Here is a 15,086-nt window from a genome sequence, read left to right as displayed (position 1 = left end):
ATGTTTACGACTGGTAGGTCAAGCCCTCCCCTCACCCCCCCCCCCCCCCCCTGCATCCCTATGACCGTTAACTACATCGGTTTCCCAGTTGCTAGGAGCACCAAGTACCAATTGATTATCATCTTCGTTGCTGGTTACCTACAAGCTTACGCCGCCCCTCTCCTTCACTCGAAGATGGCCACAGAGGTGCATCGAAGACCGTGTCTAGAACGAGCTGGTTAGAAGAGCGCGCCATCAAAAATCCGCGATCTCTCAGCCCAGGGGGCGCGAATTCCAAAACTGCCGCTTCGCATGGCACATCTGGAATAAAATAAAATTCGTTTAGTTTTTATCCCCGCTATGCACACTATGCGCGATATCACACTTTCAAATTCCCTCGTGCACTACTCTATTTATTCTTGTATCCTATGCCATTTTTTAAAATTTTGGGATTTCGAAGTATTACTTGTACAGCCGTACATTAGCAGCGAACTGAAGATAATACGTTTATCACTGAACATGTGTTGTACCACAGCAAGACTTTGTCAGCTTCCCCAATATACTTGAACACTGCAATTTTGTCACCCTCGATCCACTCGATTCTTTAGTAAATGAAATATAAATGGGTGTCTGTATACACCAATACTCATTGTCCTTGAAAATAAAAAACTGATATGTTTTACATGAAACCATGAGCAGTCGTAATTAATTTGTGTTTGATAAAATTTCTTAATAGTGACTGGCAGCTACTTAGATTTGTGTGATAAAGCTATAAGCAACAAGTATTGTGGGACAGGCTACAGTACAGTTAAAACTTTCGCGTGTCGTAAGGTGCTGATTGTCGATATGTCACACTGTTGTTTGTTATGGAACACAAGCATCTTCCAAAGACATGAATCACAAATTACTCTCTGAAGATCTCTTCCCCCCTAATATCTTCATTTTCGAGCTTTACGCCTTGATCTCAGAACAAATGATTTGGGATCCTCTAACGTGCATACAAATTTGACTCATTAATTACACTGTTTGATGAAAAGTATACGCAAATTCCCATATAGAAATGACCTGTGGATGTCGAAAGATGTGGAGCCGGCAGTGGTAAACGAGGCGGGAACATTGTCAAGATAAATGCTGTAATAGCTGAATGCGTGAGTCAGGAGGTCTTCGAACGTGTGCTAGTCACTGGCTGCCACCTGAGTAGCAGTTACATTGAGCTCACTTCTAAAGCTGCCCGTGTGGACTGTTAGTAATGTGATCGTGAAAAAGAAGAGCGGAAGAACAACAACAGCTAAACCAAGAATAGGAACAACTCACGTACTGATTGACAGGGCCCGTCGAGCATTGTGAAGGTTGATTCGAAAAGTCGAATGATATCGGCAGAAGGAAAGACTAGCTATGTCCAGAGTGCCACCAGCAGTCCTGCTTGCACAGTATCTGTGCGTAGGGAGTTAAAAGTGGTCGAGCAACTCCTCATAAACCACAAATTTGTGTAGATATTGCTAAGCGACTCTTGAGGAGGTGTAAAGAGCTATGCCACTGCACTGTGAATGACTGGAAACGACTGCTTTGGAATGATGACTCACGCTATATCAAGTGGCAATCCGAATGCCTGGAGAGCTTTACCTGCTGCCATGTATACTGCTAACAGTGAAGTACGGAAGAGGAACTGTTACGGTATTTGCGCTGAAGGAACAACTAAATGTGGAAGGATAATGTAACATTTTTCGGCATTGTATATAGTGTAGAGCAGAGGGAGTGTACGGAGACGGTGACTGTTGGCAAATGATATTTCTATTCGGTGATGCATGGCTACAATAACCTAAGAATTACTATGTGCACATGAGTGTCCCCAACATTTAAGTGTTTTGTGACAAAACCGTTATTAACTTTTAAATGAAAATATGTTTAAGAAACATGTTTTACATTCTAGAGGACCTCCTCAGTTTGAACCGACTGAAACAAAAAGTAAATCATCCAACGTAATCAGCCTGATAGTGTACCCTGCCATAAAGCAGCATCTATGAGGCAATTGTTTATGGACACGACTATTTCTGAAAGGGACTGGCAAGCCCAGGGTGGCGACCCAAATCGAATAGAACACCTTTGAGGTAAGTTAAGAAATCTACTTCGATCGAGCCCCTAGCATTCAATACTACCGTCTCTAGTTTTGGCCCTCGAGGAAGAGGCCGGCCGGTGTGGCCGTGCGGTTCTAAGCGCTTCAGTTTGGAACCGCCTGACCGCTACGGTCGCAGGTTCGAATCCTGCGTCGGGCATGGATGTGTGTGATGTCCTTAGGTTATTGAGGTTTAAGTAGTTCTAAGTTCTAGGGGACTGATGACCTCAGCAGTTAAGTCCCATAGTGCTCAGAGCCATTTGAACCATTTTAACCTCGAGGAAGGATAGGTTGCCATTCCTCCACAGACATACATACACCCCAGCAGAGATCATGCCGTCACGAAACCTTAAGGTGGACGCACCCCATAATAATGTTCATTAGTAGGTGTCCGGATAGTTTTCACCATGTACAGTAATGCACAGACGCTGTAATTTAAGAGTTTCTGGGTAGTAAATCTCAGTCAGATAGGTAAATACGGTCAATACTACCATTAGTTTCTAATGAAAAAATTAGTTCAGTTTCTATCGATTTTGAGGGGGTAAACTTGATAAGGTAGTGGTTTCACTCCTTCATGCAACTTAAATGTCATGTTATAGGAGCCAGCTGTTAATCTAATGCGACAGCGAAACATTTTATTAGACCATGAGCAATTTGTGTTAAGAGAAGTGCATCGAAATTGTAATACTAACAAAACATAACTTAAATATTACATTAACCTTTTCTTAAATTTTGTATGTGTAAACGAAAAGGAACCTGCTAGCAATTATGTACTGTAACCATCGGTGTTTATTCAGTTAGTAATATTTGTCTAGAGAAGACACACGCAACTCTTTTTTCCTCATGCAATAGATACACTGAAAAAATAATCAATCTGGCCACTTTCCTTGATGTTTTCCGTGGAGCTGAGGCACTGGAATACTCTCTTTCAATTCTGAAGGTGGCAGGGTTACAATACAGGGAACGAAAGGATATTTACCATTTGTACAGAAACAAGATAGCGGTTATAGGTGTCGAGGGGCATGAAAGGGAAGAAGTGGTTAGGAAGGGAGTGAGACAGGGTTGGAGCCTCTCCCCGATGTTATTCAATCTGTATATTGATCAAGCAGTAAAGGAAACAAAAGAAAAATTCTGAGTAGGTATTAAAATCCTCGGAGAAGAAATAAAAACTTTGAGGTTTGCTGATGACATTGTAATTCTGTCAGAGACAGCAAAGGACTTGGAAGAGCAGATGAACGGAATGGACAGTGTCTTGACAGGAGGATATAAAATGAACATCAAAAAATGCAGGATAAGGTAACGTAGGATAAAGTAACGTAGTCGAATTAAGTCGGGTGATGCTGAGGGAATTATATTAGGAAATCAGACACTTAAAGTAGTAAATAAGTTTTGCTATTTGGGGAGAAAAATAACTGATGATGGTCGAAGTAGAGAGGATATAAAATGTAGACTGGCAATGGAAAGGAAAGCGTTTCTGAAGAAGAGAAATTTGTTAACATCGAATATAGATTTAGGTGCCAGGAAGTCCTTTCTGAAAGTATTTGTATGGAGTGTAGCCATGTATGGAAGTGAAACGTGGACGATAAATAGTTTAGACAAGAAGAGAATAGAACCTTTCTAAATGTCTCGCTACAGAAGAATGCTGAAGATTAGATGGGTAGATCACATAAATAATGAAGAGGTATTGAATAGAATTGGGGAGGAGAGAAATTTGTAGCAGAACTTGGTTAGAAGAAGGGATCAGTTGGTAGGGCATATTCTGAGGCATCAAGGGATCAGCGATTTAGTATTTGGGGGCATCGTGGAGGGTAAATATCGTAGAGGGAGACCAAGAGATGAATACAATAAGCAGATTCAGAAGGATGTAGGCTGTAGTATGTACTGGCGGATGAAGAAGCTTGCACAGAATAGACTAGCATGGAGAGCTGCATCAAACCTGTCTCAGGACTGAAGACCACAACAACAACAGTATAAAAATGATAAAAATCATTATCGATTAGGTCCTACATTAGCCATCTCCAACTTTGTAAAACGGGAGAAGAAAGGAATCAGGAAAACAAACTGAAAGTATGTAAAAATTTCAGTCTTTTTGTAATTAATGTAAAGTTAAACACAAAAGACCTGTGTTTCACATCTATCCATCATAGACGGTGTTCCGTGAAGAAAACGTCACAATAACTAACATTTTTCCTTAACAGAATGTCGCCATTTACTAAAGAGTACTGTTGACGGGGATGGCAAACAGCAGACTGCACGGTGCTCTCTCGATTTAGTTACCAAATCTGCTAGCGGGTATCAAATGTTTGCTAAATATAAAGTGTAATTCCTGGTCCTGAGAGTTTATGTACCCAGAAGGTTTGGTTATCATTTAAGGATTTGAAGAGTTTCTGAACTGCGGTCGCAACGTTTATTACTGGTCTGCTGCAGCCATTCAAGCGGTTCGATCAAAGAAGACGAATTCGCAAAAGTGACCGCTTTGAACGTGGTAAATGAGTGTAAGAGATCCTTTTCAAGCGTGCTACTGCACGACAGCAAAATCTGTGAGTCAGAACTAAATCTTACTAATTAATACTGCAGCTGAAGTTCTTTCAAACCGTCCTAGAGCTGTGCTCCGTGCTTCGGTATTGCAATATGTGTGTGGCTTGTTAAGCGTGTATTAAATGCTACATTTCCAGACCATACAGTTTTGCGTAAATTGGCCTCAGATACGAGAGGTTACCTTGTGTATGAAACACACTGTACGTGAGGGCGTTCACTCTGCCAATAAAGTTCAATTTACGTTTTAAAATAAGGCTTAGATTGCAGGGCCCTGAAAGAACGGTACTTAACACATCAGGCCTGTTTAACTGTTTGCCTGTTATACCGCACCACACAGTTACAGAAAAGCGTTCTTATCTCTACAAACGCATGTTTGTTGTTTCGGACCACCGATGTGAGCTGTAAGTGATACTGATATCTTCATTTATGAAAGCAAATGATGTTAACGGCATTATCCGTGCATTTGCATATAGTCAATGGCAAAATTCCGATCATGAGCCCTAGGTCAGGGTACTTTCCAGAGCATTCGCGTTGTTGGCAGATCTTTCCAAAAGTGGAGGGTCAAGGTCCTACCTTCTTGCTCCCAGCTTGTTCGCCAAACGGACGGCTTAAAAATCGTTGGAATTTAAAAAAAATGTTTGTATTGGTGGTGGGAATGATCGCAGCCTGCGTAGTTCCGAATTTATCCACAAATCCAAAAAAAAAGGAGTCCGCTGTTCTTCTCCAACCTCCCCATCCACCCACCCTTCCCCTCCACTTCCCTTTGTCTCTCTAGGCCACTTGTCTGGTCTCGTCACTTGTGTTCTGTACACCATTAACCATAAACAAAGCTGTGAGTACCGGGCGCGAGTCGTGCTTCGGTAGCTCAGTGGTAGCGCACTTGCCCGCGAAAGGCAAAGGTCCCGAGTTCAAGTCTCGGTCGGGCACACAGTTTTAATCTGTCAGGAAGTTTCATATCAGCGCACGCTCCGCTGCAGAGTGAAAATCTCATTCTGGAAACATCCCCCAGGCTGTGGCTAAGCCATGTCTCCGCAATATCCTTTCTTTCAGGAGTGCTAGTTCTGCAAGGTTCGCAGGAGAGCTTCTGTAAAGTTTGGAAGGTAGGAGACGAGGTACTGGCAGAAGTAAAGCTGTGAGTACCGGGCGTGAGTCGTGCTTCGGTAGTTCAGTGGTAGAGCACTTGCCCGCGAAAGGCAAAGGTCCCGAGTTCAATTCTCCGTCGGGCACACAGTTTTAATCTGCCAGGAAGTTTCAAAGATTGAAATTCATGAAATGTCAGCAACAGAAGTCAGTCACCAAGCAGAATAAGAGAGGAAAATTAACATGTAGTTGTCAATCCAGTCCTTTCCCATAACTTTTTGTGTATGAGTGCAATTCCACAAATACTTATGCTTCATGACATAGCTCTGTTCTGTCATTAAGGGCCAGGTCAGGATTCTTTGATTGGTGTTTATTAATGCCCATAATATCAAGTAATGTTGGTTCTCTGTCTTTGGTTCCCCTGTGGAGAACGTCACATTTAATAAATATAAAAGAAATTTACTCATAGCTTGTTTATCATAGGTAGAAGCTTCATTTCCTGTCTCTACTACCTTTTACTCTCACTCAGTCTGGTAGTTATAGACCTATTTGATTGAGTTATACATACTTTGCAGGAAATTCTTTAGATTCCAGTCCCTTCTAAAGGTGCACTCTTGTCCTTACAAAGCCGGCCGGAGTGGCCGTGCGGTTCTAGGCGCTGCAGTCTGGAGCCGAGCGACCGCTACGGTCGCAGGTTCGAATCCTGCCTCGGGCATGGATGTGTGTGATGTCCTTAGGTTAGTTAGGTTTACGTAGTTCTGTTCTAGGGGACTGATGACCTGAGAAGTTAAGTCTCATAGTGCTCAGAGCCATTTGAACCATTTTTGTCCTTACAACTGAACAGCATGTGACGAAGTATTCCTAGTGTAACAAGCTGGAGTACTTGGATTCTAGTTTCTTGGCAAGTACCTCAGAAGTCTTGCCTACATATAGCAATTGGAGTCATTAGTTAGCAATGCGGTTTAGTGCAGTCTGAGGTGGATAGAGAAGTGCTGTTATCATCTGTTTCTTCTTTTTCTGGGTATGTTGTCCATTAGGCTACGACTACTATCATTGCTGTACACTATATCTTTAATTATTATCAGTTCATTTTCCAATTTCTGGTTTGGTTTGTGGTATAGGTAGTAGGCAGAGCGCCGTGGATTGGAGGGCTGCGTGCTTACATATTATGGGATGCTGGGAACTGGCCGATATTACGATGTCTCTAGAAGTTACTTTTCTGTACATCTTAAATAAATGCTGTTGGTTACTAATGTCAATGGTGATGTCTAAAATGTTAGAAGTCTCCTCCCAACTCGATTGCAGACTTAATTTTATTTAGGTATGAATTCACATTATAAAAATATTGTTTTAACGGTCTGGTGGAACCTGTCCGCAAGCGCTTACATCATCCACATACTTAGACCAGCACTGCAAATTTGAACTTACAGCCTTTTTACCTAAAAATGTTTGTTCAAAATTGTCCATGAACATTTCAGCTAATAAGGAGCATAGCTGGGAACACACTGCTAACCCACATGACCTCTCAGAGTCTGTTAAGACTGAAAATAGGTTTTCATTAACCTTTTATGCATGCCCCATATCGTTCACACGTTTATGTGCCGTATGTCCATTGGACCCAAATGCCTAATACGAGATTCCAAATGAAAACAAGTATTTTTTTGGAATTTATCACATATGAATATTCAGGTTTAAGAGTATGATATAAGACACATGGGATCTGTTTCAGTAGTTTTACTAAGTTATAAAGAGTATATTTTTAACCCTGAGTAATGTTCTGCCAATAAATTATATTAAGAAAACTGGAACATATTTATCAAAAACTGTTCAGAGTTGGGTGATTATTATAGTGAAAAAGAACAAATCTTTAAACAAGAAAGCATCACTTTAATATTTGCAATTGTTGCAAACCAGACTGCTATGATCCTGGCCACACATGATTTGTGTACGTACATCATATTACCTTTTTTCTGTCCTTTGAGGCAGAACACAACACTTTCTCTTCTGCTGACCCACAGCACTACTGCTGTTTTGTGTTTCAGGGATAGCAATGAACTTCTCCATATCAAAGTATATCGATATCTGTAAAAAGGGATTAGACGATCTAATCATAAACAGTCGGATAAAATCCACTGGAGGTTCCTTAATGTCATCTCTTGCACAAAAGCACTTCATGCTAAGTGGGATGTTGTGTTGTGTTAAGAATAAAGGCATTTCGAGAGCGCCCATCCACTATGTTTGCATACGTGACTGTGCACTACCTGATTCATAACAACCACACTACTCATGTTTTGCTTATAAATTTCACAGCCTCAGGTTTCGGTTTTGCATGTTGTTCATATACACATTTATCATGATGCATGGTACTTAGGAGGATTACACACTTGTTTGCCTTTGGTTGAAAAACTGACCAATGTCATTTCTTACATAAATGCAAAATTGATTTGAATTACTTGCCTACTACTCTTTGGCTCCATTTCTTTTAGAATTTCGCTTTGATTCAACCTCATTGTTCGAACAACAATTAGAATTTTACTCAAGATTTGTTTTGGTAATGGTACACTTGTAAAATAGTTATTTACAGTACCATTTCTGGCTGTATTAACATTATTGCCTGCAAAGAACTTCAGTGCACCGAGGCCCGCATTTTCCAGAGGTGGCTCATCTGGTTTTCCTCGTGCATATACAATCCCATTAATGACATAACCAGTTTCAGCTTCACACACCAAGAATACTTTCATTCCATACTTTCCAGGGTTATTTGGGTGATGCTGCAGGAATCCACAAGGATCCCTAAATGGAATAAATTGTTCATCCAGCATGTCATATATTTTGGTTTCGCTACTTTCCTACACTGTCCTATAAATATTTTCTGTAGGTAGGATATATTAGCCATCTACTCAGTTAGCAATCTAGGCAGTCTTGATCATTTGTCATCATATCTAATGCATCTTTTAGTGCCTCAAACTGACTCATGAATTGTAGTGCTATATAATGGATCGGAAAAATTCACCAGATTGGAACATCCCTGCCTTTATCTGCTCCAATATGAAGGAAAATTCCCCAGAAGGCGAAAATTTCTTTTCTGCTTTCTTCAAAACAGTTTATTCTTCTTTGTACACAAACTCTCCCAGCCTCTTGTGTTGAACACCTCACAATGTTTCATTCAGAATGGTTAGAGGAATAAATAAATTCCAAGCATCTGTGTGGTTTAAGTGATTATACCCCTTGCTGGTCCTAGTATAAATTTCACAAAATTGTCAGCAAGCACTTTATTTTGTACTGTAGGATCTAATTCTTCTTAGCATACCATTTGCAGCAACATGCATGTTGGCGGTTTTACTGTCCATTTGGCCAGAGGTATTATTAACTACAGCATAACTATCACCATTACTGCTTTTTCCTTTATCCAGAGAGTTGCATACCGCTGCCTGAGGAACAACTTCATGGTTCTCATGCTGAGCAGTAACCTTGTATGTGGCAAGAAACCGCCTTTTTCACCTACCCATTGAGTAACAACTGATTCAAAATTTGGGCTTCTTTCTCCTTCTTTTATGGATGTGGATTCCGACATTCTATCTGAAAAACAATAATAGGCAGAGATGACAAAAGTACTCTCTTCTTCTGCGGACTGCTATTGACTGCTGTTCATATGATTGTTTTGTGTTATGAGTGACCCTCACCTTTCTTCCAAATGACAATCGAATGACGAAATAAATCTCGGGTACACAGCCTGGTATGAGTGTGTATACGACACAATATTTCGGCAGTCGACCACGTTTCCATCATCAGGTGCGCTAATGTACTGACCAGTGGTGGGCCGGCGCCATGTATATATAGGACAACCCCCCCCCCCCTCCAGCGCCTCCCTCAGGCGCTTCCTATGAGGCGGTGCGGTCCGCGCCCCGCGCGCGGTCCAGCTACAGCGTCCGTTCTCCCGCCGTCTGAGCGCTGCATCCTAGGTCTTCTCGTTGAGGAGGGTCTGCCGGCACCGCTCTCGTTATTCTTCCCTCCTCCCCCGAAGTCGGTACACTCTGGGAAATATCCCTTTTCTTCTCAGTCGGGCTGATCGTGGGTTCCCACGCCTTGCTAAGGATGTCACGATTTAGTTGTGGTTCCCTTACTCTGATCTCTATGGCTTGTTTGATGACACAGTCCCAGTATTAGGAAGTCTGTGTGAGGACTTTGGTTTGGTCATAATCCATGCTGTGGAGTTCCGATTGGCAATGCTCAGTGACTGCCGTCTTACTAGGCTGTTGCAGCCTAGTGTGCCGTTGATGTTCTCGGCATCGGTCCTCAATGGTACGAATGGTCTGACCTATGTATACACTTCCGCATTGCCAATGTATCTGATAAATCCCTGATTTACGTAGACCAAGGTTGTCCCTGACACTACCAAGAAGGCTCGTGGTTTTGCTTGGAGGAAGGAAGGTGGTTTTCACTTGGTGTCTACGTAAAATGCGTCCCATTTTTCCTGATAAGGCCCCCCAAAACACAACACTGATGTACAAGAAACTGGTACAACTTTTATATAATTCTTTAAGCACTTGTAGCAAATTACAGTAATATTTTTCTCACTTACGCAACAAAGCAGTAAGGTATCTGACAGATGAAGAGTTGCAAACTGTAATTTCAAGTTGTAAATATGCATTTCATGCAATCACAACAATTTGAATTTTAGCCTGTGTATTCCCTGAATCCCAACAAAATATATTTGATTACAAACGAGTCTAAATTAAAGACAGTAGAACATAAACCACAGTGTCCATTAGACCATGTTATGTAAATGTGTGGTACAAGGAAGAAAATATGACACTTAAAATTAATGACTTAGATTTCTGATAGTACCTTCAATACGGTATTTAGTACTGCAAGAGAGCATAGCCTGATGAATGGGGGGCAACTTTAAGTTTTTCATGTATCAGGGTACGCATACTAGTGTTAAGCATGTCTCATGCCGCTAAGATGAAGTTAAACTACCATTGCACTAGGTAGAAAGCGAACATCATTTAGTATTTTCACTAAAGCAAGTGAATTAAATATTCCAAATCTTAGCTGAAATTTATTTTTTGTTTTCATAAGTGAATCTAACTGTTTGGCTAATTTGTGGCAGACAGAACAACGTACCTCTTAAGCTTTGGATGGGACACTCTAAAGAAATGCAACGAATAATTATGAATGCTAAGAAAAACTCATTCTGATATGAAGTGTGATGGTAGCAAAGTCTGCTCAACTGACTAAGCTGTGGCTTATTAGAGCGAATTAATAGAAATTTCCATAGGTAGCTGTGCTAATGTGACTGGCCACAGTGAATTATTATTTGAGTCTTGGAATACAGACTTTATAACAGACTGTGTTTGTCCGACTGGCCATAGAGCATGTTCAGGAGACTATGAAATGCACTCTGTTGTAACTGTGTCAAAGAGACTAGTCACAGTGCATGATTGGCTATATTCATGTTATTAATGTTGGTAACCGAATGTTGTGTTCCCTGATCTGTTTAATCAAATCATAAACATTGCATTTTCATAATTCAGTAAGAATTTCTGAAGCCTGTTTTCTGATCCTGCTATGCCATAATTTAGCGTACTTATCCCTAATACTCATCTGATGGTGTTGTGGTACATCATAGTGAATCAATTTCAGCTGCTCTATTGGATTTACATTTATCATGGTGCGTGGCGATGTAAGGGATCCAGATTTCTTACAAAGAAGTGAACTGGTTTACGAGGTGAAAAGAAGGTAAGTAAAACCAAAGGGAAATGTTAGGGATCTGGGTGAGAAATTACAGGAGAAATGTCATTTGCCTATCGTACAATGGACTACAGAGACCTGTCAGGTAAGTTTGGACGCTCTCATAATTTTTGCATCTTCTGAGGACATATTGGAATTTATGGAATGTGAAGACTTGTATTCTGAATTAAGTGCAGAGTTTTGACTCAAATGGCTCTGAGCACTACGGGACTTAACATCTATGGTCATCAGTCACCTGCAGAGTTTTACATGCCAGTTTTAGCTATGTAGCAAAACAACAATGTTTTCAGGTAAATAACACATTTTCGACGCTATCAGACGTTACGTATGGTATCACTCGATACAGATGATTAATATATAAAGTCAGACTCAGACTGCGTTCAAAAACCATAATCTATGGCATGCATTGCTTTGTAAGCAGAAGCTTAGTACGTGTGATTAATGTTAATGGGGAATATACGGTTCTGGTTATCCAGTATGGTTGTGGTATGGACAACATGGATCTGAGGAAGAGATTAATAACAGTCACGTGGGATATTTTTGAGGCAGAGGATGTAGATATATCACCTACCTATCACCATGAAAAGCATACCGTCAGTGATTCTGAGTTACAAAGTAAAGAGAGGTACCTGCAAGGCAGCAACTGGCAGCTTATGAAAGCACTGTCGTTACATTGTAAGAATTTGTGTAATGCAACTGTCGGTTACCCATGACTGCTGCTACCCAACATCGCATACCAACAGAGAGTAATCTTTCATCTTATAAGAAGCCACATCAGATCCTGAAGCATTTACAGACGATCATGGAGCAATTTATCGACCAACAACTGGCAGAAGGTTTTATAGAAATCAGCGATAGATGGGGCACACCCGTTGTCCTGGTCCCACAAAGGTCAGTTGATAGCACTAAAAAATGTCACATTTGTTACGACTATTGATATATGAATGCTTGTACTACTACTGATGAGTATCAGATGCTGAATACCACAGAGACACTTGACAATATTTGGACAGATGCGAGTACTTCCATAGAATGGATCTAATATTGGGTACCACTGAATGGATTTAGTATCAGAAGAGGTAGAATCTGACTCTTTGGGGGATTTACAATGTTTTAGAATGCCACTCGGGATCTGAGAATTTGCCAGATACATTTCAAAATTTGCTAGATTGAGTTCTGCGTGGCCTAAAACCTTGAAGAGCATGATGTATCTCAGTGATACTAAAGTTTTCTCCGATGCTATGGACGAACACGTGAAATGGTTGGAGGAAATATTTGATAGACCAAGAGCAGCACATCTCACCCAAGTGTAGACGGATGTACTTGTGTACAGGCAGAATTCAAGTATTGGGTCATGTCATTAATCAGAATGGCGAAGAACTGATGTCCATTAACTATCAGCAGTTTCTGAATTTGCCGCTCCACAACAAAGCAAGTACAAAATTTTATGGTCCTATGTAATTATTACCGGATATGTATTGAATACTTTGCATTAATTACTCAGCCATTGAATCATTTTATGAGGGAAGGCGCTAGATTAGAGTGATTGAAGGAGTGTTAGTATGCCTTTTAAGTGATCATGAAAGCATTAATCAAAGACCCAGTACTGGTGTTTCAAGATTTTGATAAGTAATTCACCAGTACTGTTCATGATTGGTTCTGAGGTAGGATATTAACGGGAAAAAGAGCATCCTTCGATACGCAGTCTTACAAAATAGCGATAATGGTAAAGTTGTTTTGAAATAATTTAGATCCATGACCAAATCACAGTCGAATGCTTTCGTCTTAACCCTTTAAAAACTTTCATTTCACCCACAGGTTGGGAACTATTAATGTAGAAATATTACTTGTAAGGCTGTATGGTCCATTCGTATCGAACAGCTCTGTTCAAAGGCACAAAATCACATCCTGAATAAAATCTCTGCCTTCTAACATCATGTCAGTACTTGTTTCGTTATACCAATCTGCTTAGTTCATTGATTCATTGGCATACATCTGCTCTTCTGTGGTGTGTCATATCGAATATGTCGCTTTTTTCAGATCTACCAAACGACTTTCTCGGTGCTGGATCCATCCATCTAACTTCATGTCATTATTTTTAATGTCATAGAAATCTCGTTTGTTCCTTTCATTCTGTGGACAAGTAATGTCAATGCTTTCAATTATTCAGTTCTTACACAACACACAAAAATACTGCTCTACTTTGGTGTAACAAAAGTACTTTTCATGTCAAAACATTAAACAAGCAATGTTGCTATTATCGACTTTGGTGTTTATACTTAATGAGTAATGTTGAATACGATAAACATCGATATTCTCTCTCTGATTGCCTTACAAATATCTTACTACTGTGTGGTGGTGGCAACTTCAGCACAAAAGATAACAAACACATAACTGATTTCTCTTGTGGCCATCACTGTGAAGACTTGTCTATTCTTTGCAAGCTTTTAAATCCCTGTATAGCTGTTGCCATGTGTTAGCAGAGCGCAAGACTTACAAGCGCATGACCTGGTCTCCCTCTGCAATATGATTCCCCCCTCCACCCCCGCCCCATCCCCCCAACACTTGCTCCCATCACTAAACTGACGGTTCGTTAATGCCTCTGGCCGTGTCATATAAGTGGAACCCTCCTTTGAGTCTAGTTGTACCACAGATATTTCCATAGTTAGACTGAGAACCTTCTAAGTAATTACTCGTTTTAGCCATACATATTCCAACATTATTCTGTAGAGCCACATCTCAGAATCTTCTATTCTCTTCTTGCCTGAACTGTTATTCTTCACAATACACTTCAGTACAAGACTACACTCAAAAAAAAAAAAAAATATTTTTGAAGCAGAATACCTAAAACTTAAATTTATATTAGATGTTAACAAACATATGTTCGGAAATGACTATCTCGCTGCTGCCAGTATAAATTTTATATCTCCTCTACATGGGTATAATCACTTCTTACTGTCCATTTAGGTAAACTCATTGACTTCTCTTAGTGTCTTATATCTAAATGTCATAACACCAGCTTCGCCTCCTTTAAACTGATTACACTTCAACGCCCTATTTCCAAAGCACTACCTACAGTCTTCAACTTCTGTTCCAAGCCCCTTGTTCAGACAAAGGTACCAGTTCTTCGTCCTCGTGGCCTTTACGTCGTGTTTCTACCGGGCCCACTCACTAATTTTTGGGTTGGGCAATGGTAGTGGTAGAGGGTTGCCGGAATCTGTTCCTCTCGCAACTTCTTGCTCCCGCCCCCCACCTCCCTCCACCGCCTGCCGGCGTCTAGCGTTATCCCATGCGAAAGTTTCCAAACGCTTTGTAAGTGTCAGCAAATTCTGTAACGGAGGTGGGATGTGGACACCAGTTCGGTATTCACCGGGTCGGATTTGGAAAATCGTCTGAAAACCACTTACAGTGTGGCTGGTACTGCAGCCCTCTTCGGTAAACCGCTAGATGCATTCAATGTCAAGCTGGCAGTCATCCACAGGCCTCAAAGTTTATATTACTTCTCACGGAACTCGTTCTCCTTGAAATTCCCTTCCCAGATATCTCTTTGGTTTCCTTTAGGCAACTACATGCTCAGTGAAGAACTAGAATTACATCATGGGCAGACAATAATCCTGAATCA

The sequence above is a fragment of the Schistocerca serialis genome, chromosome 5 (assembly GCF_023864345.2).
Source record: "Schistocerca serialis cubense isolate TAMUIC-IGC-003099 chromosome 5, iqSchSeri2.2, whole genome shotgun sequence".
Taxonomy (NCBI): domain Eukaryota; kingdom Metazoa; phylum Arthropoda; class Insecta; order Orthoptera; family Acrididae; genus Schistocerca; species Schistocerca serialis.
Note: the sequence above shows the minus strand (reverse complement) of the source record.